The 23,093-nt window shown below is 44.3% G+C and overlaps 1 protein-coding gene and 1 non-coding gene across 2 annotated transcripts in view; one reads left to right on the plus strand and one right to left on the minus strand.

Moving 5' to 3' along the window:
* The window catches only part of Pdk1 (Phosphoinositide-dependent kinase 1), a 744,020-nt gene that overhangs the window by 396,755 nt on the left and 324,172 nt on the right, over positions 1–23,093 (plus strand). The gene's annotated exons all lie outside the window — the stretch shown is intronic.
* LOC143357557 (5S ribosomal RNA) lies at positions 2,547–2,666 on the minus strand. The gene has a single exon (XR_013082834.1). It is a non-coding gene; the product is annotated as a 5S ribosomal RNA (ribosomal RNA).

A 23,093-nucleotide genomic window follows, 5' to 3' on the forward strand; every position in this document is an offset into this window, starting at 1 on the left:
ACACTACAGTAGTGCTATAGAATTTAATACGATTTTTATTTATTTTCGTCCTACAAAGACTACCCTCGTTGTAATTTTTTAAAGATTTCGTTCGATTTCACTTTCCTAACACCGAATTAACCGTTGTTACAATAGGAGCCATAAGAATATACCTTTAAGAAATGCCTCCAAAAACGAATTTTAAAAAATTGCAAAACTTTATGAATCCCAAGTATGGTATAATTGTGAATAATGTTCTGTAAATGAATAGCCAGTCTGAAGAAATAAAGAAATGTTGAATCAAGGTGGGGGAGGGGGAGGGGGGGGAATGTCTAGCAATATTGTCAGAAGTTCTATTATACTGCCAAGCATATGCCACCGAATCAGTGTTTACTGTTATATGGTTAGAGAGGTTATTGCTGATTTGGATGGCACGATAAGAGGGGGTGCACTGGAGGAAGATGAGAGGTCGGTGGGTACGTTCAAGGACTAGGGGATGGTGGGTATCGTTTGATGGAAACAAAGCGGGACAGTAGATATGTACTGCGTTTGGCTGCTACGAAGGAGGGAGATATATGGAAACAATACCCTAATTAGGTGCCGCGATAAGGGAGGAATGGGGACTAGCAATAGACGGTACGGCTATCAAATACTGACAAATAATAGCATCGTATATTGCGCATTATTGTTATTAATTGTATGGCTCGGAACGATGCGTCTAATAGTTACAGGAGACGGAGCGCCATTAAACGTTTCTCCCGAAACCTCTCTGGCTAATTATGTTATTTTGAATTCGACCGTGAATTTCCGATCAATGACCGAGTTCTCCGTAATACGGTCAAGCTTACAATAGTGTATTGTATTATAGTGTCAATGTCTAGACTAGGATGTTTGTGCAATTTCTATAAAAATTATCAAACATAAAGTAAACGACACGTTTCTCTCGGAGCAAAGGCAGTGCCCTACAGAAGTCGCTACTCTGAGGTTCCTGATGACCTTTCCAACCTCTAAAAACCTTCGTCCATAAAATCAATCCCTAGGCACCCAAGTCTCTATTTTCAACATTTTTTCGAAATCTTTTATCGATTTCTACTGTCTTGGACAATTATAAATTGGTTCACATTTGTGGTAAAAGTACCCATTGAAATTGAGGGGTCCAACGATTTTCTATTAAGTTATCGAATATATTAGAGGATTGTGGGTACTGTTACGAGGATTGAGCTGTTCTCGGACATGTAACTGACCCAGACAGATGGGACGGATCTCCCACGTATCGGGCCTGAAAAAATGATCGGGTCGAGAAAGTCGGGGCGGATGTTGCGACACGCGGAGTGCTCGCACCGCGAGACGAACGAGAGGCGGGGCTCTCGTGTTACAAGGTGGCAATGATGCCCGACAGACGTCGTTGTCATCCGAACCCGTGCAGCACGGAGCGAAGAGGCGCGGATCCGAGGAGGAAAGAGCCGTGGAACGGCAGCCAACCTCAAGCGTGACCGCAGCCTTCTTGCAATCTCGTCTAGACGGGACGCACACGTGGTGTCTATGACTGTTTCTCCGCTCTTTCCTGCTGCTGCCATGCCGATGCGAGCCGTTGCATTTTCGTCTCTGATATCTCGGCCCGTCAAGGGCGCGCGAGCGCAGAATCGCTGCCTCCGCTTCTGATGTCTGTCGGCGATAGAATCTCGAAGATATTTGCTCTGTCGGGGAGAAACCGCCGCGAGCTCTTCCTCCGAGAAATCCAACTCCGCGGGACACCGATGTGTGTTTTCACGGTACGAAGGTTCCTGGGATTCGAATTTCTAATTTTACCGGCCCCCGATATTGTTCCGAATTTTTTCGGGATTTCAATCTTACGCATTCCAAGCGCGAAATCCCCACTCTCCTGGTGACGATTATTTTGAAAAGAACGGCTCATATTGTCCTTCTTTCTGCGAATATTAGTTTCTCCGAACTAACAATTTAAAATTATACCCACTTCTGTAGAGAATATCGTAATTAATTCACAGAATAGTCACTGCTTGAGATAAATATTTTTAACGGAACTTACGCCATTTCAAGGTGACATTTGACCATAAGGTGTTAGTCTTTCAAGATCAATCGAAGTAAAAAATATATTATACTCTGGAACTACCGAAATGTTTATTTTCAAATTTTCTGCCTGGCAATCCAAAACAGTTTGAATGTAATTTTGCAGGTTTTGCATGTAATTTCGAGAGAAATTTTCGATCGGAACTGTTAATACAGAGAGACTTGTTTGCGCACTTGTTAACAATGAAAAATACTGTTGCATATATGCTACACGAATAACATAGAACGATCTCTATGAAAGACGTTATTAATTAAATCGATAAATGTTTTCGTTTCTTTATCGAGTTGTAACATGATGCACTGTATTATACTGTTATCTGGAAATTATAAAAGAAATGATGACTCTAAGAATTGACTCGGACGATCAAGATCGAGATGGTCAAAAGAATTTTCTAGAATATTCCTCGTTTAATATAAAATAATCGACTTGAAGAGGTAGTGGTAAAAAAATAGTCGAATATTAAAAAACATAAAAAAAGTGACAACAGCACGTGGTGTTCCCAGGCGGTCACCCATCCAAGTACTGACCACGCTCAACACTGTTTAACTTCGATGATCGGACGAGAATCGGTTTTTTTCAGTGTGATATGGCCGTTGCCTCTAGAACTAGTTCAGCAATGGATGATGTAGAATTTATTTTCCATAATACCGCACGTAGAAAACAAAATTTACGAAGGATACATTGGTTTTCAAAATCATCTTAACACTTTGAACGCCAAACTAGAAACCTCCAAAATTCCACAAAATCAAAGTAAGTTATTTAATGAAATAAAACTTGAAAAAAATTAAATGTATGATACTGAGTAGTCCTCCAACTTTCTTGCATATTACAGATCCTAATCAAGTTTGGTACAATGAATATATCAACGTAAAAATTCATCTTAAAACCTGCACAAATAATTCCGTCATCCACATATGGGTGACGTGGCATTCAACGCGTTCTCTAAAATTTGATAATAGTGAGCACTCTGTATAGTTCCTCGTCATGCGCATTGTATTGTATTTAAAGACAGATACTGTTACAGTGTATCTTATATACAGCGGAACCTGACAAGAAACTAATATACCTATTTTATGTTAATAATACAATATATTCCGGCGGTTTCCGTACGAAACGCCAGATAATCGCGGCGGCGATACCATCACGGAATAATGAGCGAATGAAAGATGAAACGATAACAAAGTGCTCGCTTCCACCCCCGCGTCCACCCTCTCATTGTCAACTACCCCTGATACTCGCTTTCTCGCGTCCTTTTATTCAGAATTCGTAATGGATGTTTCGTTTTCATTCTCTTTGTTTCCCGGGGAGTGTACATACATATGTACATCATGTCCTACCAATCTTTTATTTGCGAAATGATGGACTTCAATTTTGAAGGGGTTGTCTCGTCCCTTGAATTGAAGCTCGGCGCGTGTAACGAAAATTTGTACGGCAGTGCACTCCAAGAGCCTGAAAATTAGAGAAGTACACTTTAGTGGAACATCAGAGTTCCGATATTCATTTTTTACTGCCTTTATTTTAAGGCAGACCAAGGTGAAATAGAAAACAGTAAAAGATTAAAAAATAGAATGCTTAGAATTTTCAATGCAAATATTCTATTAAGGGATGAAATGAATCATGATTGAACTCCTATTTCCCAGAAACGGTATTCATGACTATTAGATGAAAATTCCGAAGCTAGTATTCGTAAGATCCCTCAAGCTATTAGGCCAAATATTTCCGAGAGCAACACCAGATATTAGACTGGAATGACGCGAGTTTTGTTAGACAAGTGGCAGGGTAACGCACCCCAACGTTCCCGAAACGCCACAATATTGCAGCGAAACGCCGCCCAAAGAATTCCAGGGGTGGCATTGTGATCCAAACGGCAAAGACGTCGGTGGCCCCTTCGTTCATTTAAATCGATACAACCACGAAGGTGATTTTCGAGCTCGATTTCCGCGGGGAACGTCAAAATACCGGCTCGAGCATTCATTGGGGCGCATTCCGTGGCAGAAAACGAGCAGCCCCGAGGTCCCTGGAGAATCGAACCCTGATCCATTCTGAAAAAGCCTGGATGACTGGCCAGAACGAGCGAAAGAGAGAGAGAGAGAGAGAAAGCAAGAAAGAAAGAACCCGATGGGTGTCTAGCTCGTAATCCGAAGCCAGCGTGGCGGAGGCGGTGAATCACTGTGTCGGCGCCAAAATTTCTGAAAGGGTCCCCTACGAAACGCTTAGGCGACTATGAACGAGGTGCTTCCACGCGTGAACACGTCGGTCCCGCTCGGCCACGTTGGAATGCACACGTAGACGCTGGCCCCTGATGGAACGAGAACCTGCCCCTCCTCGAAAATGGCCCCGTTTTGCCCCTAAACTGAGCCTAGGTCACGTATGCCAGTTGTGAACACGGTTGGAACGCGTGACGCTCTTCACGTCCCATTTCCGAGCCATTTTACTTCATTTTTGGTCATTTTGTGTGCTCAACGGGGTTCTGAACATGTGAGACACCGAGGACAATTTGTTTGATCAATTATATAGCCGCTAAAATTTTTGAATATTTTTTTGGGGGGTCTATTATAGAGGGAAATTGATTTTTGTTTTAAAAATGGCCATTTCTTGGTGTCGAGAGGACAAATTTGATACTGTAAATAATTGATTTGATTAATTATAGAGTCGCTAAGGTTTTTTAACAATTTTTGAGAGTCCGTTACAGACGGGAATTGATTTTTGTTTACAAAATGGCCACTTCTTGAGAGTATCTACAGAACTATCGTTCCTCAAAGGAGAGTAAATATTAAAATCGGTTAGGCCACTCCGTAGACCTCGCCGTTACCGTTGGCACTTTCTGTCGGGTCTGTCTTTAAATTGTAAATGAAACGGACTTGAAAAGGGGCAAGACTCCCGCCATAAAAAGATGAATGGACCGCTCCCTGGAACCGTGTCGGTTCACTTTGCTGCCTTAATGAGGACCGCGAGGACCTAGGCTGGTCTGTCCTACCGAAAAGGTAAACACGACCTGCGTGCCAGGGAACTCGAAAACAGGTAAACAGGCTCCTAAATCATCCAGGCTAGCCCCGGCATAGGATATCGTTATCGTATGATCTCTTCTCCGGGAGACCACGTCCGAGTTCCCTTTTCAATCGACCCGTTCCGTTCGTTTCTAGTTTCTACACCACCCTAATGCTATAACGAGTGACCGTAAAGACTTTCGGAAAGCCGCTATTGTCCTTCGTTCGTTTCGCCAGCTACCTTCCAGGAAAAATTTGTAAAAGAACCCGCGCGCCGGCGTCCGTTCTTGATGAACGTCTCTCAGTGGCAGGTGAGAAGAGCCGCTGCAATAAACGGTATTTACGGGATATATCCTCGTGTGGCCCACAGTGGCTTGGGAAACCCTTCTCGGTTTCTCTGTTGCGTGCCAGTTACGCGTTTATGGTGGTGGGAAATTTTTGTCGCAGATTTATGGCCGCTCCTTTGACACTTGACGGTTCTATGGCAATTATTGCATGAATTTATAATGTTATTTACGGGGCGGCGGGGTCTTTCAAAGAAAAAGAACATTTTTAGCAATGAGAGGTGGTAAATTTAAATGTATAATGAGGGTTAATACAGTGTGGAATTTTTTTAGCTAATTATTTTAACACGTCTTAGTGTATTACATTTATTCATTATGTTAGTATATGTGACAGGATATTTTTTAATACACTATATAAATATTTTTTTGCACTATCGAAGCAAATTATTTTAGCACGTTTCAGTAATACTGCATTATTATATTACTTACTAATGTGACATTTTATGTGAATTTTAAAATAAATTGTTCTAGTGTGTCAGAATGTACGTACCCATTCTACTATAGTAAAAACCAGTTGAAAATCGGTATAGCTTAATGTACAGCACAAAAGTAATGTACAGAAAAAAAAACTATGAACTATGCACTAAAATTACAAAGTTTAACGACTGCAATATTACCGCCCATCGTACAATGTTTTGTATATCGACACAAGGGCGAAAGACTTTGGTCTGTGGACCAAAGGGCTCAAGAATATCTCCGTTTAAACAGATGACCTTTTATATCCACATTTCGCGATCAATAATTCGTGGCGGGATCATAATCGACCCTAGCAGAAAAGAGGATTCGATCAAACACATCCCCAACAAACCTGCGACCCCATTCTCTCTCCTCCAGGATCCAAAAAACACACATACAGCCGTGTAACATCAGTTTCCCTCGGTCTTTATTTCACTAAACCCCTTGATTCCCTGCCCCCTAGAAAAAAGAAACGCAAATCCGGCCTGACTAACTCGAAAACACACAGTGTTCCACGAGAGTCAACATCCATTACATTCGATCCACGGTTTCAATTCCAAATCCCCCAAAAAATCCCACCCTCCCGAATTTCCTCGTTCTTCAGTGGGTTGGGGGTAGAAAGACGCCGTCATCCGGGGGTTCACATTCCATTACCGGGAACGCGTTTCAAAGTCCCGCATCTCTTGGCCAGACGAAAACAAGTACCGGGTGTGCGCGTGCGCATGTGTGTGCGAGTGTAGGAAACTTCGTGAAAAACGTAAACAGAAAGAGGAAAAAGCGGGGAAAGTCCGAGGGGGTTGGTCGAGAGAGAAGGAAGGTATGGTGAAATTGTGGAGTCGTCGGCCTGTGCTCGGATTCCTTTGTTTGGTCTACGGTTCGCTGCCGCAGACGGATAAGAAACGACGTGCTAGCAGCCCGACAGAGTTTCTCGACTCGGTGTCGGTTGGTGGTCTCTCGCCGCGGAGACGAATGGTATGCGAGTGGATCGCTGGAGAAAGAAACAGAGAGTGGGAGAAGCGAGTTGGTGGGGGTAGAAGCGGGTCAGTTGGAGGGGGAGACGGGGCCCGAACGGTTCCCGTTCGAACGGGGCCCCGCGCTCCCCCACGCATCCTTGCTCCGTGGGTGGGGGGTGAGGGGCCCCGGAACCGTGGGGGTCTTGTGAATGAATCTACCTGCCCCTTTCTCTCTGCTACTTCTCCGTCGCGGCGGCGCTTTTGGTCCGCACTCCGATTTCAAACTGGAATTCTCTTTCGTCCGTTCTCTCCCTTCCTCTCTACCGATCGTTCCCTCCCCTCGTTAACCGAACTATCTCTCTCCCTCTCTCTCTCTCTCTTCACCTCTCTCCCTGCTCTTACTCCTCGCTGTTCCCTTTCGCGGCGTTTCTCAGGCGCTGGACTTCGTGGAATTTCGTCGTAAAGATGATCGAAAGCGAAGATGGGCCCACATACGGAGAAAAAGAGAGGGCCCATGGGGAGAGAGGAGTGGGGGGCAGGGCCCCGAGGAGGTTGCGTGGGCAGAACGTGTGAACGAGGCCCTACATCGCCCACCGACATTCCTCCTCGGCGTTCTTCCTTTCGAATCCGAGCTTCGTTTACTAGTTCCTACGGACTTTCTACCCTCTCTTTCTTTTCCCCTTTCTTTCTACCGTTGGTTCGTAAAGGCCGCCGGACGTTTGAACACCGTGAAAATCGATGCGTTACAGGTTTTTCATTCCGGGAACCATCGTCCTCGCTCTTTCCACTACCGTGAATCCGCGGCCATGGAATCCGGCACGAACTACGTTTCTCAGGACGCGTGTTTGCGGCTTACTGGAACTGTTCCTTTAATCCGAGGTCGCCGAAACTTTCCCCTTCCTCGATTTATCGACCGACGGATCGTCCCCGATGCTTCTTTCCAATTACGTAACGAGCGATAGTGGCTCGTTTGATGTTGCGCCGCGAGTTTACCCTTGTAAGGTCTTCCGATCGGTTTCTGGGTGATATGATTTTTAAATTTCAGATTTAACTGGTTCTCCATGAGCTGGTTAGTTCTCACCCAAAAGACGTACGCTCGTTTTCAGTTTTTGGGAGAACTAGACACTAATTTATTAATTTCATTTTTGTGTGTGAGTTATACTTTAGGGGAGGAGTTGGTTCTGTAAAATGGAGTGAATAATTTGATTCTCTGCCATCAACTGGAACTCTTCAATTCTCAACTACTTAACTATTTGTTCTAGTAAACAAGATGACGTAGAATGTTGTTCGAGCTATTTTTAATGAATAGATCGATAGCTTCATAGGCTCTAAGCGACATCAGGCAAAAATAGAATAATTTACCTATCGCTCGAGTTTCCTGACTTTCTGAAAACAACGAATACTTAAAAAATGATTTTCTCTTTCGTTTATAGAATTCTATACCTCTCGAAGAATCTACAAAATATCATGCAACTCTAAATCTTCAAGAATTGGTCGACAGATATTTCTTGCTCGAAGAAACAACCCACCTAAGAAAGGAGAATATTACAACTGCGACAATTTTTTAAAAATTCCTCTCTGCCCGACATTGTTCGAATTGTTAAGAAATGCTAACGAATGCATAAAGATCGACACAGTCCGATCGCAAAGAGAGTGCAAGTATTCGAACATTTACGAACTACAGTTCCACTGCAACGTCATTTGTCACAGGACACTTGCCAGCGCACCTGTAGGAAGTGATACAACAGGACAAAGCAGGCAAACCGTTTCGAAAGTAATTTTCTGGTTAGTCTACCAAAACCATTAAACATCGACAATTTTTCCCATTTTCATTTGCATCGGGGAGAAAGGTGGCCCTGAGTGGAACAGCGTGTTCCTACGGTATCTACCTGTCGCAGCGGAAATAAATATCCTCCGAGGAAGGAAGCTAACGGACTCCTGCACTAAAAAAAAATTTATTCAGGAAACAAGCTTACACCTGGTACCAAAAATAACCATTACCACAAGAATTTTTGTAAAAAGAGTCAGCAACATGAACTTCCCCGCCGTTTAAATTGTAAACGCAGTCAATCTTTTCTTGCGCTAGAATCCACAGTCTAGGTATGGCAATTATGGTTCCCAGTTTGTATAACAGTGGACAGGAAGCATTCGCCGCAGGGCTGATTTACGAGAGCCGGTGATAGACACCAACAGGTGTCTTCGGTCGCGTGTGCGTGGCTCCGTTCACACGTTTCCACCGGTTCGGCCCACGCAGCCTCTTTGACGGGGCCCGCTCTTGATCATCCGTGTGCCACGGAATATCTGGACTGATGGGCCAGAGGAGCAGGGGGTGAGAAGAACGCCCATTCTCGACAGGTGTAGGCGGAGGTGTAGCCGAATATCGAGGTGCCGCCGGCGAGCAGCCGTGAATTCCGTTCCGAACGGCCGAATTTTCGGAAATGCAACTTGCCACCCTACCGGAAACGAATGACTATCTCGAGCAAACAAAAATTCTGTGTCGAGACAGAGTCCATCAAACTGCGATTATGCGAAATAAAAATTGTGTGCATTAATTGCAGGACACAGGAACCGCACCAAAATTTATTCCTCTTCTTTACAATTTTACTGAGTTGAGAACAGTGTGTTGATACTCTCAAATTCTTCTAATCTTTTTCTCATTTTGAATAACGCTTCTTCGGACTTCTGTCTTAAAGTGAGTGCATGACATGTTAGGAATCGTTCCATTTCTCTTCGGGTTGATTGATTAAAAATGTACAGCAGTTTTTTAATTCGGTACCCGCGTCAGAAATAACCGTGTTAAAAGGTTAAAGTCGACGATACTTTTGCAACCGATGCGCCCATGCTCATCCCCGGGCAAAAGATCGATTGCAAGTGACTCTGCACTGTGAATCTTCTTCGGGCTATCAGTGACCAGTCCCGGAGCCCTCGTCCCGTTTCCCCTAAAATTATGCGCGGCCGACCGCATAATCGGCAGACGTGGGCTCGTTTGCATTTGAACCCGCGTTGTCCCGTTGCCCGTTCGTTGGAAAAACAAGGTATTCACACGAAGTAGGAGGTCGTCGGCCGTTTGTTTGCGCGCGTTCCCTGAAAAAATGCAAATACGCTGCCGGCAAGGCGACAGTTTTTCTTCGTTCCATCGGGGGCAAGGAACGTTCGGCGGTTCCATGAACCCCTCCCTCCTATTTCCAGGACCTAATCTCCATTTTCCAGCGTCGCCGGTTTCTGTGTGTATGTGTGTGGGTGTGTGTTCTCTTCGAGATCGTGAATTATGGACCGTCACGGATAGATGGAGAAAGACAGACAAATAGAAAGATAGGGTAAGGACGGTGTGCACACATACACGGAGGGGCGCGTCGGACCTAACTAAATGGTAATCGACGACGATTTATCTTCGGGCTCCGATCACGCCGTTTCCACGTCACTGTTCGATGTGTAAGAGGCACCTGCCACTTGTTGAACCGTTGAAAAACAGAAAAGTCCGCCGGGGGAGGAAGCCATTTTCACGTGACTGCGGCCCGCTTCCGTGACAACCGGGATATCGATGGTAGCAACCGAGAAAAAAGACGGTTCTTCCTCGTGAGATTGTCCAGAGCTCGATGTTCACCCTTCCGGGGCGACTGCCGGTTGCGTATCGTATGACCAGTGTTGTGTGATAACAAACACGTTTGATAATTCGCTACAAATTCGGATCTTCTAATATTGTCCACGGGTCTCCCCGAATTCTGGAGTTTGATCTCGTTTAACAGAGTTTGACATATCTTACAGCGAGTCCTCGAATTCCTCAGAGTGATCAATGTGTACCCTAAGTGTGCGCCTAAGCAGGGTCGCCAGATCAAGACTTGTCCCCCACTCTACCTTCCCCTTCTGCGACGCTATTCCCCCACGCTTCCGCCACGGCCCGGTCACGTGACTAATCCGGTACTGGCAGAGAGGGGGTAACCTTTTCCCCTCCAATCGAGTCAATTCCCCTGATCTCGCAACTGTGCTCCTAAGACTGTCACCTTGTTTGAACAGAGTTGCACATATCCTATATTCAGTACAATGCTTTCACGTCGTGCCTGAAGGGTACTCTTGTCAACACGCAAATAGATGGACTACTCAAATCCTACCATTGGCAATTTGACGTTTATTTATTTGACGAGATTGGCCCGCCGGCAGCGAAAGGGTTAATCGATACCACGAGTCCCCGACGTTTTAACGATCTCGCCGGAACTCCGGATCTTATTAAGCTTCAGGGTCTTATTAAAATTTCTTGGACGATGCACGCGCGCGCAAAGGGGCGGACCCCGGGATCCGGACACTTCAACGGAGGAACTTCGGACGTTTAATTCTCGATAATTGCTACCGCGTCCACGGACTTTGAGACGCGGCTTCAAATTACTGCGTTTTCGCGGCTCCTTCTCTCTCTCTCTCTCTCTCTCTCTCTCTCTCTCTCTCTCTCTCTGTCTTTCTTTCTCTCTGCCTCGCTCTCTATCTCTACCTCGCCCTGCGAACCTTAGTTACTTCGACGCCGCCCCTCGCGGGCTCCTTCAACAGCCATTGTTCCAGAAGTTCCCGGTGTTCGACACCTTCGACGTGTCCTCCCGGGGGGTGAGCGGTTTTCGACACTGTTCCCCGAGCTTTGTTTCTTTGTGCGAGTTGCCGGAGTTCGAGATTGCGAGAAGAAGGTATTGACGCGACTGTCTGTCCGCTGATTAATAGGCTCGGGCCTGGAACGGGAATGCAATCGATGGTAATCGCCCTTTTTCTGGATGCTTGACTCCCATGTTCTACGTTTTTACTCAGATTTTAGTGCGAGATTGATTTCGGAAGGATCGAAGTCGCAGGCTTCTCTGACGACCCTGCAATTTGATTTTAAAGGGTGAAATCAACCCTTAGTCGATTTCTGCAGTGCGCTGTACCAGTCCGAGCTTCATCGTGCCAATCTTTATTGTACTAGCGTGAATAACAGTATTTTACAATTCTTGAAACCACGATGGGTTTCGTTTTTGCCGTTTCCCGTTGTACATCGATTATACAAAAATTTGTTGAAAACATGCAACTTGAAAACTTCAATTACGACCGCGAGAAAAAACAGGTTTCCAGCCGACTCTGCGGTGGAAAGGACCGAAGGCCGTGATCTTTGACCAGTTGCGAGAGCCGGGTACGTGCGCGAACTGCCGTATCGTCGCTTAACTTTCGTTCGACGGTGTAAACAACGATTTTACTTAACCCGGTCGGCGAGTCGCGGCGTCAGCACCGAAACCAGCACGAGTCACGTCGCCATGGCCCTAACCCGAGCGAGAGTAGAGCAGTTCGACTCGCGAAATTCTGTTTGCCTCACATTTGCTGCAAAGCGCGTCGACCATGGTCAAAAATCAAAAAATCGACTTAGCCTAACGCTGACTTCGACGGGGAACGATTGTTTGTTCATCAATCTAGGGAAAGCTGATGGCCGAAAGTCGGGCTGGAACGGTCGTGACGCGGGAAAAAGTGAAACAAGTCCCAGGGAATCGTTGATTATTAAATAAGTATCAATTTCGAGAAGAAATCTAGAATACTAGAAAGGGAGAAAAAACTGGTGAAAATTGCTCCTTTCAGCATTGTTATATTTTTCTACGTTGTCGGGTATAACCGAGGATAGTTCACAGGATGGTTAGAACCCTCTAGAATAGAGAAATAATTTCTTCTCCGCTCCACCTGGCCAGGAATCATGCTCACCGTCACGGTGTGCATGCACGTTCCACAGTGGTTAGAACAAACCAGTATAACTCAGAACGTAGCGATTACTTTGCAACGAAATTTTACACGCAGTATGTCAAACACTCGACTAAAACATTCCAAGAAGATTTATATTTAATACCGTTCTGGTCCCATAAAAAAATTCACTTTAAGTTGTCCAAAAATTCAGAAAAATTGTCTATCCGACAGATGAACTAGATTAATTATATTCGAGTATGTAATAGTGGAATGATGGTGATAATTTCGGGCTGAGGGCACGTTTAGGACACTACTGGTCGGACGTAGAGCGAATATTCCGAAATCAATCAATCGGGAAGAGGGATCTTCGAGGAGCATTTCGGATTCAAAGCGGCTCGCGATCCGCGTCTGCAGCGAAAGAACGGAATAATTCCGAGCAATGGCACGCGACCGTCCCGTGACAAATGATTCGAGCCGGCCAGTTTACGCACGAGCGGGTAAACGTTCGTCCGCTTTGGTGGAACGATTCCAGCCCCATAGAGAAGCTGGCCAGGTTCCGTGCGTCACTTTTTCCACGGGCGTACAAACAGCGGCCCGTCGATTCCACGTGACAAAGATCCGTCGCCGGGATCGCGGGACTTTCCCCGGTGATTTTTCACCTGGCCCGGGACCACCGGGCTGCCGCTCCTATTTCCGATGCAAGAAACAATATTTTCCGAAACCCAGGCATAAACCGGCCATCAGTTTCCCTCGACCGAATGCTCGATTTTCAAAGCGACGATCTCCTATTTCCAACTTCGCGGTCTCCAAGTTGCAGGTGAGAATCGTCAAGAAAATCGTTCGGTCTACTGAGAAAGGGGACGCCATTGTCGAAGCTACTCTAGTATCATAGTAATATAAATAATACATCATCACTCCTCCTTGCACTCTATTTTGATGAATCCAGAATTTCATCGATATTAGAAAATTCATTCGACCCAGAATATTTTATGAACTGTGTTTCTAGCAAGTGTATTAAATAGAAACAGGTGAGGTTATGTAAGAATTGTTTCGAATTATGAAAAAATCGTTTCTAGTGGCGCCTAGAAGTTGCCATTCGGAATTTTATGGAACGAATCACCTAAAATCGTACGATGCTACTGATTGTTCTAGAGTCTTCGCACCACCGTGCTAAGTTCGCCTAACACCGCGCCCGTCTCTCGCTTAATATGCAATCGGGTCGTCGCAATTTTTGCGGGACTCCGTTCCGTGCGGACACCCGGCGAGCATTTCTAATTAACGCGAATAAAAACAAAAGCTGGTCCGTCGAACCAGTTCCGTAGAGCGTGTACCGGAGTCTCGTTTTGTTTCTGGTTTGCCGGTGGTGGTCGCCTGGTTCCGTTTCGGCGGGAATGTGTCCAGCGAGCGAGCGAGCGAGAGAGCAGGATGTAGGAAAACTTCTATCGGCGAAGCGTAACTGTACCCGCCGCAAATTACGATTATTCGTTCCTCCGGCGAGTTGTCGGATCGTAAAACGTAGTTCGCAGGATGTGACGTAAACGGGAGTGCCATTATTCCCGGCGATATTAGCAGTTAGCATCGCCGTCTGCCCCTCCGCCTCGCCTAATCGCGGACCCGACTGTTCCGCCCCCAACCCCGTGATTTCTTTCGCCGAGGCCGATTTTTCTTCGGAACTCCGATGTTTTTCTCTCCGGTTTCTGTTCGCCGGCCAGGATGCATCGGCTTGTCAACGGCTAACGGGATCGAACGCGCGCCGTTCGCCGGTGAAAGAAGCCGAGGAACGGCACCAGGAAGGAAGAAGACCGCCGGAGACCCGCTTCCTGCCGCTCTCCGCAACTTCCGCGTCGGATTCGCGAACGATTACCACCGTCCCGGCAATTAATTTGCGGTCCGATTGCCTCGCTGATTACTTTACATCAATTTGGAAACCGTTCTCTGCCGACCTCAGATTTTTTTAGGAATTTTCCTTCGATATACTCGACCCGATTCTGAAGATTTTTCCTTTCGGTTTCCTCGGTTCTGGAGAAACTCTCTGAGAAAAGTCCACTTCTTAACGAGTTAATCATTTTTTCTGATTTAACCCCTTAACTTGTACGCTCGAGTTAATTCGACCGCGCAAAACAGGCCAAACTGTGCACACTCGAGATAATTCGAGCGGCGTTGTATTTTATGCTGCTATAATTTTTCACACTCGAATATAATCGAGAATTGAAAATAACAATGTGAAAGTAAGCTATAACACTTATTTATTCAAGAATAGAATATAGGAACTTCCATGGATATTTTTCCATGGAACGAAAGCGCAGTATATCAAAAATTGATTTTTTTGGCCGGTTTTTAAAAAAACTGTGCGTTAAGGGGTTAATTGAGAATGTAAATGTAGACTCTCCTAAATGAGGTTACGTACGTTTTCATCGTGTCAAAGAAACTTGTTTCGAGCCAGTTTTCCTGGACATTTTTCAAATTATTTTCGAAAGTTAGAGTGACGTGGTCCGACCTGAATTACAACTATACTAGGCATCACAGACTTCTGTCATGTTAAAATTGTGAAATATAGATCTTCCTCCGTTTAAAAAATGAAATCTGCCGGGACTAGTGGATGATGTTTTCTGATCACTTTTTTACGGTGTCTGTGGGAAGCAGATTTATTTGTTGGTTAGTGGACCGTGCGAAATAAAGTTGAAACTGTCGGGCAGCGTGATTATTTTCGGGCGAAACGTTGTCGAGCCGACAATGAGAGGAAAATAATGAAGCGACGCGCGATAATTAAGTGCTGAAACGTGTACTCGACAGCCAGAGAGTCTCGATTCATCCGGATTCCTCGCCGATCGCCGTTAACCTGGATCCCGCCGATCTCGTTTCCGATTGCTGTTTTCCTGCGAACTCTTCATCCCGTATGCGAAAAATGCATTCCTCCTAACACTTTCTGCCGTCCAATAAAATGAGCACAAAAACCATGCGATATTCTCACTTAATAAAATCGTACAGTAATTTATAGCTTTAACAGTTCCAGAAGAGTAAATTTTCTCTTGCATTGAAAAGGTACCTACTCATTTAAACCTACCTACTCAATGTACCTACTCACTAAATGTGCCTGTCATTTTTGTTCCAGTCGTGAACAGTCGTTTCCCTGCAGACAGCCTCGGTCGAAACACTATAACTTTGGATAGAATCACTATTTCGCATATAAACAAATTTGGACGCATTCTGTAAAGATTGCCAAACGTATCCACAAAGTTTTGAACCAACACGTTCAGTGTTTCCTTTTGGAAAAATTGTTGAACAATGCTCCTTCTAAAAATGTGCTGTTTTCGGGTCTACCATTCGGAACGACTTTGTCCGTCAAGTCGATGGTCGACAAACAATCCACTTTACTCAGGGAGACGACGAACTAAAAAATGCCTATCCAGTCATCCAGAATGAAACAGAGTCATCGAATCGCGCGTCAGCAATCTCATTCGCGCCGAAACGCCCACAAATCCGTCTCTCAGGACGAGGAACCGAAGCGTAGTGTTCATTTCCCGTGACGCGGGGTAGAAGAATCCTTTGCAACTAAGTAAATTCCTCCGATTAACATGCTGCGGGGCCGCGGCGCCGCTAATCCTCGGGATCCGTTCTTAAGAATCATCGTTTATCGTCGGATCTCTCGTCTTTTCCACGAACGGTTTTTCCCGGGGTTCGCGAGGACAATGGGAGTGCTGCAGGAGGCGGCGAATGAAAAAAACATGCCGGCAGGATAATCCTGGCCAGTGAGAAACGCTCTGCGTGAGAAAAAGACCGAGGAAAAGGACCTCGATGGCGCGAAAGCAAGGAGGTACCGCCGGGGGTGTGGGGACGAAAAAAGGAGTCTCTGAGAAGTGAACGCGGGGGCGGTGCTGCTTTCTAATCTATTGACACAATGGATCTGCTAATGGCGACCTTCCAGGAACCCGCCGTTTTTCGGAATTCGGGACGTGCTCCAGTCTGGAACCTCCGCGAGACACGGGGCTGTAAATTATCGGTGGAAAATGAGTTGTTGTTTTAGGCTCCGGCTCCATTTTACCCTCTTGCCCTTTTTCAACCCTCCGTGGAGCAAACCAGCTGGTTCAGTTAGCAGGCGGCCCTCGGAGACCGCTTCCGTGACTTTTTTTTGTACATTGTTACCCGAATGTCTGTGGATCGTTGCCATTTCTTGTCCATTCGTTACATAGAACACCATTATTAAACGATTTTTTAGTATTAAATTCTTTTACGAATACGATACTCGTCCATTAGTAACACTATATTTCAACCCTTTGAATTCTTGGAATACCTAAAATGCCCTACAAAATTAAAAGTTAGGAATAATCTGTATATTTCAATCGTACAAGGTGTTCTTGTTTAACCTCTTACCTGTGCAACTTGATTTTTAAATTATCCGTGGTGATGTGCATTTGCTAATGCAGTAAAAATGTGGTACATAAAAATTTCATGTTTATGAACGATTTAGTGTCGGTCCACTTTCCAGCAGCAGTGTACCTGGGCGGTTAGGGTCTTCTTTCAAGAATACAGACTCCCTCGGGATCACCCAGGAGGATTCGAACGAAAATCATGTTTCCCGCGGTTGCTGGAGCCCTGTCGGCCACTTGGAAAGTCGCGCGGAGGTTGGCAAGGTCTCTGTTCTTGGAATTTCGGAACCGCGGGCAGACCTTTCGTGTGGCTTCGCAGGAATTTTGGAAGTTGATTCTAGGTTGAGGTCCTTGAAAGGACGTCTTTCGCCAGGACATTCTTGTTTGGTTTTGGCGACGAAGTGGCCAGTTAAGTGGCCACTAAAATTAACACTATCAATACTCCAATACTTTCCAATAATTTCACAAATACTTTCTGTGCCGTTTGTATTGGGGAAATTGTCCTTTATGTTATTATACCCTTTCAAGTGCATTAAGAATATTGTGCCTAGTGCACCAGTTGCACTAAGAATATTTTGCCTAGTGCATCACCTACATTAAGAACATTCTAACTAGTGTACTAACTGCATTAAAAATGTTGTGCTTAGTGCATCAACTAAATTAAAGATGTAGTGCCTTGAGCATTAATTGCAGTCAACTGCATCAAGAATATTGTACCTAGTGCATCAACTGCACTAATAATATATTTTCCCAGTGCAGAAATCACATCAAGAACATTCCTGCCACTAGACCTATGCATACGTAAGAGGCATTAAAGTAGAAAAACATCCTCCGCCATACTAATGACCCATTTGTTCGCCTCGAATCCAATTCCACCCCTTCTTCGCTCGTAAAAACCTGTAAGAAACGGTCCAGGATGACAGGCGGATGGAAGACTAATTGGAGCGCGAACAAACACGAAGATACCTCTCCAGCGAATCATTATCAATACCTTGTCGATGCCCGGCCGGTAATTGGAAAGCTGCGTCACGGTGTCAAATAATCGCAGAAGAAGAATAACCGTGAATACCTTGTAGTCAAGTTATAATTGCGTCCGTGCTTTTTCCATGTTTCCTTGCAACGGTAGAACGGGACCGCCATTGAACATCTTGTTCCCGGTTTTCTGTAGAATCTCATTAAACGCTGTACGTCCCAGCAAGAAAGCTGATCTCTGATAGAACAATTGGCTCCTTCCTTTTTAAACGATCCGGCGAAAACCGTGACGTTTTCTTGCACAAAACATGCGCAACAAACTTTCCCAGCAAAAAATATATAGACATTATTATTAACTACGGCAACGTTCGAAATATGGCACACCGAAACCTTTTTTATTTGGATCGGTAAAAACCCTATTTTCCAAGCAGAGGAGCATAAATATACTAACTAACAGTAAGTGGATCCTCGAAATTTATATTTGACACAGAAAAATGTTAACATTTTCTTGAGAATCTAGCATTGGAACTAATTGGGCCTTATTGTATATAATATAAAAAGACTTCATAAAAATTTTGCTCATGGAAATAATTAAATAAGCTTATTGAGATCACAGTTTCGTCAACGACCAAAATTTTCATCCAACTCTTCATCAAACTCTTTTTGTTTTCGTGTTGTACTTCACCCAACCAATAATCCCCGTACTTTATTGGTCGACGCTATCAACAGTGGCGTCAGTCACACGTTTATAACGAGGTGTTCCCGACAATCATTTGAATTCATCTACAGTCTGCTCTCAGGTGCTCGAAAAATCTGCCGAAACGAAAGCTACAGATACAAGGAGACACGAGCTCGTTTCACGATTTCACAATCGAGTTACGTGGTTACGATGACGGCGCACAATCAACCAACGCGCCACAGGTACACGCCACGTGAACCAGATTTTTTCGGTCGCGACTAATTTGTATACCTGAGACGCAACACGAAGGTCCTACCATTTTTACGAGCTCCTTTGTTTCCCACTGTTTAATCGACTCGGGTCTCTCGACTGTGCACGAGTCGATGGATTTTACAGTGGCCAACATGGCGGCGCCCTTACCTGTCAAAAACGCTCAAAATCGCACATTTTTACACACGTTAACTTTTGAACTAGTAGTCTCCTAGGAATGAAACTGGATTTTTCGGCATTTTCTCGCCGAAATCTACAGGATTGCATAAAAAAAGTTAAAAATTTCTGGTTTCCTGAGGTAAAATTAAGCCAGAGTGATAGTCTCTTCGCGCAAAGAACAGACTATTATCCTGAGCATACTAACCATCTAGAACCAGTGGAAAATGCGTGAAATTGAAAGAAGGAACGAGCAAAGCGAGAGAGTTTATTACCGAGCCGTTGTTTCTTGCAACAGTGCAGAAAATGTTTATTTTGCCTCGAGATCGGTCTATTAATAAAATCGATTGTAGGTCTCAAGAGGCCACTTAGCAAATTGCATGGAAAAAAGATCGAGATTTAGGTTCGCCGATAAGAGAACGCTATCCGGGTGTACGCATTCGCGCTCGCGTCAATGAGTACGTCACCGTGCTCGGTGCGAGCCGGGCCCCGGGTGAATGGTAAATAAAAGAGAATGTTCATTACGTATCGGTGGAACCGGCCCAACAACACCTGTTGGACAAAGTCGTTTTCCTGTTTTGTTCGCCGCCGCCAGAAGAAAACGTCCGGCTAAGTGGCCGGGCTCGTGTATCGCGTTGCCTCTTGTTAGCGCCACTCAACGCGACAAGCATGCAAAAACCCTCTCGAACGCGTTACACGAGGGCTACGACAGCGAGACGGGCCATGACCACTCCGAACCTACTCCAAACATTCGGCGGATTTGTTTCCAAACTTCCGAGTGCAGTTCCGAACGTACCGTGACGCGAAACAATCTAACCAAACCGGAAAATACTGTTCCGAATTTTCGCGTCACACGCAAATACTGTCTCTGCAACACTTTACAATTATTTACAAGAATTCTCTACTGTCCCGATTATGGATTATAGTCATTGATGGATTCACAGAAAAATTATTGGTCATTGACACTAGAAGCACCGAGTACTAAATACATATTGCTTTGTAATAATGGCAGAAATACATGTATTCAAACCTCATACATTTTTTATCGTGCTTCGATAAAAAGATTCGAAGGTGAAAATATTTTTATATTTGCAGTAATTGTGGAAGAAAAAATTAGGAACCGCTGTTTTGACTGATTCGGCAGTGTTAATAGACTGCAGATCTTTATGCAAAAATTAAATTTTCTCTTTCAATTATTTTAAGAAGTGGAAAATAATGAAGTTGGAACGAAAATTCTTGTAGCCTACTTTTGCACATGCCAGGTGTACAGGACCCTTAATTACATTCGAGCTAAACAGCCATCCGATAGATTCGATAGAGGATCCGGTCCGAGTTTCACCCGCGAATGAGTAGAAGGGATGGTAATGCGCGAGATGGCTATTAGGAATTTTCTCTTAATTAACTTTCCGCTGGTCTTTCTCCGGTTCACGGGGGATAATTGCGCGACAATAATGTGCTTAACTGGACGCGCCTCGCGTAATTTCTGCGTAATAAGTGTCCTCTGCGAGCGAGGCAAGAAATAAAATCCTATTATAAAGATGGATTGATACTGCGGACCGCTCGGAAAAGGAAATGGTCGCTCTATCTTCTTGCTAATCCACTGTTGCTTCTTCTCTCGATGCTACCGTGTAATCGAGAAAATTGGAAATTACGAGCCGATTGATCTTCATGCAAATCCGAGTTTCCATCGGCTCGGTGACTGAAATTGAATAGAAATTTTCTTGGTTTCGTCGACGGACTTTCAAATTCCCACGTTCTGAAACGTTCGGCATTAAATTACGATACACTATAATTAAGAATAAAATGAAACCTTTAACTTTATAAGAGTTCATATTTTACATGTTTTTATTAGTGCGTGAGAACCTCGAGTTCAATTGCAAGCTGTCCGAGCAAAATATTTATTGTAATCGGTTCTCTTGGAGTTTATGAATTATTACATGTTTCAGAAATTGTGTTTTCAACCTGGGACCGTAAATTATTTTCCTAACACTGCTTCGCGCAGCAGAAAGTTGGATTTAATTTAATTTAGATTGAAAATCAGAGTTTCTGTAAATTAAAATTACTACAAAAATTGTCTGCATCTCCTGCGAGAAGCAGGAGTCAAATTAAAATTGAACTCGTCTCTCAAAAATTTTTAAACGCACAAAATAAACAATTCAGCGCATTCGGACTATGTAATTGAATCCTACAAAATTCCTAGACCCACAAAAATCTGAATCCCACCGCTGGAACGTCCAACAAATTCCATCTAATGCTTCTTTATGTGATCCGAACGTCCGGCCGCTAAATTGAAGACTTTCGCCAAGAATCTTGGCAAGAAAGTGGCCAGAAGGAAAAAGAAAAATCGCCGGGAGCAGTGTCAAGTCTCCCGGGCGGGGATTATATAAGTTATGAACTTCGAGGCTGTTTCAGTGTGTATTAATTAGAATCCGAGTGACACGTGACCAAGAATACCGTCTAATTAAAACAGTAAAACGCTCAGCGAACCGGCTCCAAAGCTTTTCTTGGAATCTAATCTAAATGGAGAGATTGAATCGTGTCAACGGGTAGCTACTGAGAATAGACCCGGGGATCTGAAACAGGATGGATTCGAGGACCAACCGGTTGAAAAATTCGGAACACCGACTGCTAAACCGGAGAAGACAAGCCCGTCCCATTGCGAATTCGCTTGGCAGGACAGTTTATTTGCGTCTATAATTGCACGTTTGTCCTGGGCGACGTAAATTGGCACTTGGCGTTTCACGACACCAACTGGTCGGATTAAACTCCGTTAAATTGCCCATGAAGAATTAATATGTATTCAGGCATCTGACATTTTATTCTCACAAAAATTTTGCTTTCAAGTTGCATATTTCTGGAAGAAAATTTATTTTCTTAAAATTGGACTACATAACTTCAGATTTGTTGAATAACTGGACGGGCTAACCTGCTAAATGATGTGTGAAAGACACTTTTAAAAGCAAAATTGCACCTGGTCTACGATCGAAGAGAAAATGCTGAAGGTTTCGGCAAGTAATTAAATTGTTTACTACGAATCTTCTACCCGTATTAAAAATTAAATATTTTGTAAAGAAGTCATGTTCTGTGTCTCAAAATGTCACCAACGATACTAGGTAGACGTTTAGGGAGACCAAGCGAGAGAAATGACTCGCAATCATCAGGGAAGGGGTTCAAAGGACCCAGCAGCTTATCGCGCAGGTGATAACAATTAACCGGTTAATTCACGAGGCACGCCGGGTAACCGGCGACCAATGACACCGTGGAATGCCGATTTCTGTTAACCAGATAACGGACTGCTGCACAGCCAGCCCGAAGGAATGCCGGGAAATTTATTATTCCGCGGCTGGACAGTGCAGGAAAGGTTGCTGCCGCGCGTTAAGTGTCTTATTTAAATGTCGCCGGTGCACGGGGTGGCAAAAAATTTAAGGACCACGCTAAGGAATTTTAAAACGTCCTTCGACTTTTTTACTGGCTTGTTAAGCGTCGGGTTTCTTCAATAAATAAGCAGAGGATCCGTAAAGTTCGGTGCAATTTATAAGTGGCTGTAATTCGATTAGCGAAATTATTTTGGAGCTCTTAATTGCTTGCCTGTGTGCGCGACTTTCTTGTTTTTGAACCGTTCATCTGAAAAGTGTACACCATTCTTTGCATTTTTATATACTTCACTTGTACAATCACATTTTCGTTCAATGTGTGTTATATTTTTTAACTTTTCTTAACACTTTCTGGATGGCAAAAGCTTGCTGTGTCAGATGGAGCAGATCGAAATTTTCCTACAATTTCATTTTCTTAAATAAAATAAAAAGTATCAACAAAGTTATTCCTAATCGACACCGAAAATTCCACATTCGGTACTCTCGATTGAAATTCAAAACCGCTTTCCTGCAACAACGCAAGTAAAACAAAAACAGAAAAAGAACATACATGCTCACTCAACAAGTGGAATCTATAATCAACGTCCGTGCAAAGTTGGGGACATGGAAAATCGGTTTAAATTCGTGACGATAATTGGCCGGTCGAGCAGCTGAAAAATTGGCGCAACATTCTCCAGAAAATGAAATTCCTGGCTAATGTATCCTTGCGAAAGATCGCGAGGCAACGGCGCGGAAAGAAGGATCGAGGCACGAGCGAGGCAGAAAAGAAAAAGAAAGAGCAACGCGCT

Source organism: Halictus rubicundus, chromosome 9, assembly GCF_050948215.1.
Source record: "Halictus rubicundus isolate RS-2024b chromosome 9, iyHalRubi1_principal, whole genome shotgun sequence".
In the NCBI taxonomy this organism is placed as follows: Eukaryota; Metazoa; Arthropoda; class Insecta; order Hymenoptera; family Halictidae; genus Halictus; species Halictus rubicundus.